The sequence below is a fragment of the Mastomys coucha genome, unplaced genomic scaffold (genome assembly GCF_008632895.1).
Source record: "Mastomys coucha isolate ucsf_1 unplaced genomic scaffold, UCSF_Mcou_1 pScaffold7, whole genome shotgun sequence".
In the NCBI taxonomy this organism is placed as follows: domain Eukaryota; kingdom Metazoa; phylum Chordata; class Mammalia; order Rodentia; family Muridae; genus Mastomys; species Mastomys coucha.
In genome coordinates this window covers 25963394-25966889 of record NW_022196913.1, presented here as the reverse complement: position 1 = coordinate 25966889, position 3496 = coordinate 25963394, and positions in this window count along the sequence as shown.

Below are 3496 nucleotides of genomic sequence, written 5' to 3'. Positions count from 1 at the left end.
ATTTTAATTGGGGGTGGAGTTTCCTATAGTTTCAATAGCCCGAGGTCTCAAGAGAAATCTTGAGTGTTTCTACCAGGATTGTTAACATGCCACTCCTCTGATGGACTGTACCCCTTCAAACCAGGAGCTAAAATAAACCCTCTGTAAGTTGTTATTGTTTGGAATTTTGTCACAGCATCAAGAAAACTCACTAATTGCTACCATTAAGTTTGCTGGGTTACATGAGGAATCTGGGAGAGTCATCTTTTGATACAATTTGCAGGAAGTGAGGAAAAAGAAGAGAGGCATTTCAGTCACAGGGAAAGACCCGTGTAAAGGCTTTCAGATGCTCAAGGTACACAGCATTTTTAAGGCACCTCCAGGGCTCCTGTGTGAGAAAGGATAAAGATGGGCAGATTTAGGACAGGAGACAGCACACAAACCCTCAGAGGCTCTTTGTAAGGGTTCAGCAAGTCTGAAACATTGTTTTAGTCAAGGTTTGTATTCCTGCACAAAACATGACCAAGTTGGGGAGGAAAGAGTTTATTCAGCTCACACTTCCACATTGCTGTTCATCACAGAAGGAAGTCAGGACAGGAACTCACATAGGTCCGGAACTTGGAAGCAGGAGCTGATGCAGAGACACCATAGGGATGTCGCTTACTAGATTGCTTCCTCTGGCTTGCTCAGCCTGTTTTCTTACAGAATCCAGGACTACCCACTCAGGGATGGCACCACCCACAATTGGCTGGGCCCTCCCACCCTTGATCACTAATTGAGAAAATGATCTCATAGAGGCATTTCCTCAAGGGAGGCTCCTTTGTCTGTGATAACTCCAGCTTGTGTCAAGTTGACACACAAAACTGACCAGTACAGACGGGAACAGATGATGATCTTATTGGAAGGTTTTATAAGGTTTCATGGATCTGTAAAGGATAAAAACACCTGCCGGACAGGAGCAGGAGCAGGCACACCCTATAGAAGCTGTGTTAGGATCCTCTAAAGGAATACATAGATGTCTCAATACTCTCCATGGAAATTCCACACATCAAATACTGTGAAGAAACCAATGGAAATTAAACTGTTTGGATAATCCAAGCACTTCCTGGCACACAGAATTCTTAGGGCATCTTAAGAGTCTATAGATTATGGAAGATTTTTTTGTTGTTGTTGTTTTTGTTTTTTGAGACAGGTTTCTCCGTATAGCCCTGGCTGTCCTGGAACTCACTCTGTATACCAGGCTGGCCTTGAACTCAGAAATCTGCCTGCCTCTGCCTCCCAAGTGCTGGGATTACAGGTATGAGCCACCACTGCCTGGCTGGAAGATATTTTAAAATTGCTATTAACTCCTAATTTTAGCCTAAATCTGAGCCTATGAGCCGTGTTACTGGCCTGTTAGAATTTTACTTCTCTTTGTCCTCCTAAAAAAAAAAAAAAGAATACCTCCAAGATTGCCACCTGAAAAAAAAAAAACACTGGAAAGCAAAGGTAAATAGTCCACTCTGAAGTAAGCACAGCTTTCAGCATCAAAACTAAAAGAAATGTGAAATTCTTCATTAGTTGAAAATCAATATGTACAATTGCTCAATGCCTTACTTAACAGACATGGATGACGTGTAAAAAGTGAAAATTTTCTACAATTTTTTTAAACAATCAAGAAACATTGCTACTGCTCCACTGGAATGGAAGGCCAGGTCTTAATTATAAAATATAGAACCAGGTTTTAAAAGCTTTTAAAAGGCAGGTAATTATAGGAAATTCTCCTTCTGTTGAAAACCAGTGCATAGATTTATTAAAAGATCCAATTAAAGGATTAGGTGTTACGGTAAAAATTCTACAGCTAAAAAATTAATTCAGCAAATACATAAACTTTGGTACTGGTTCCACCTGAGTGCAAGGATGGTCCTTAATTATAAAACATGGAGCTAGTTTTTGAAAGCCTTTAAACAGGCTTTAAAAAGACAGCATTTCCATACCTGTATGGCCTCTTTGCCCACTTATATCCCAGGCTTTAAACCCATTACAAATTAAATATTAAGAAAGGAATAATAGAAATAATCAGACAAATACTCAAATGGTTAGAAGTAGAGGCAGAGGCAATAATGTGGTTATTTGTCAGTTGCTGATGTTTTATGTCTCAACCTTTACCTTCTCTTCCAAAACCACCAAGAGCCTCTTCTGAACAAATGATAATAAATATCCATCAGTTTAATGAGAGAGCACAATTGTGAACCAAATAGTCAAGCTTTGAGACAGAAATTGATAACAAATATATGTTATGAATCCGATGATGAAATAGTAGTATCTAAATGTCAATATAAACAATTATGAAAATTGAATAATTATAATATGCACATTTCATCAAAAAATAAGAATGTAATATAAGACCTAATGTTTATAATCCTTATGAAAAAAAATCAATAAAAAAGAAGCCCTGCTCCAAAGTTATGAAACCATTTTCTGTAACTATGACTGAAATTACCCCAAACTCTTTCAGCATCTTCAAGGACACTACACTATTGTCATACTCTATTAACTTATGAAACTTTTACCAATTCTAAACAAGTAGTAGTTTCGCACAGAATACTTTCCACTTATGTTAAATTTTACAAGAACTCACCCCTAATTACTGTTTAACCTAAATGACTGGAGGCTTTAATGAGAGCCGTTCTAGAAGCCAGAGCAACTTACAATTCTAAACATGGTGGCAAAAGCTAGTATTTAAGTTGGAGAAAAGTCAAGAAAATAATGTTACTACCACTATAGATTACATCATGGACACCCTGTTGACTTTTGGGTAGGGAACTCTATGTTCTGTTTTCTTTCTCTCTGGTCTGGTTTTTCTCTGGAGACCTCCAGACAGCCCTTTCTTTTTATTCTGCTGGACACAGTTCTCCAAGTGGTTCTCTCTTGCTATTCTAAAAACTTTCTTTGTATAGTTCATCTCCTGCAGGTCACAAGCCCAGTATGTATCAATCCAGTCATTTACTCCAGGTTTCCTTTTGATTATCCTAAGAATCAATATTCTATGACCCCAGCTTCTTAGGAGACAGCAAAGACACATTTCATTGTAATATTGCAAAAGAATTCAGAGGTCTGCCTGCCTCTGTTAAACACAGATGCTAAATTAGCTGGGTGGGATCCCCTTCCTGAAATTATCATTTCTACCACACCTGGGCCTAACCCTGTTGTGTCCCAGGCTGACCTTGAACTCAGGAATCTGCCTGCCTTTGTATCTTTCTGACAAACTAGTCATACATAGTGTACTGGCCTTTGTTCCTTTAGATCTGTGAAACTCCTCATACAATCCACATTAAATGCTTATATTTTTGTATAGTTGAGAAATTATGTATTTTTGAATTCATGTTTTAAGAGTTCTTTTCCACAGCCTTAAGAGCAGTCTTGAAGGTCCCAGTGTTTACCATTTTGCTAAAACATTAGTCACACCCTTACCTCCTGGACTCATTAATCTTTTCTTTCTCTTCTTTTCTTTCTTTCTTTCTTTCTTTTTTTTTTT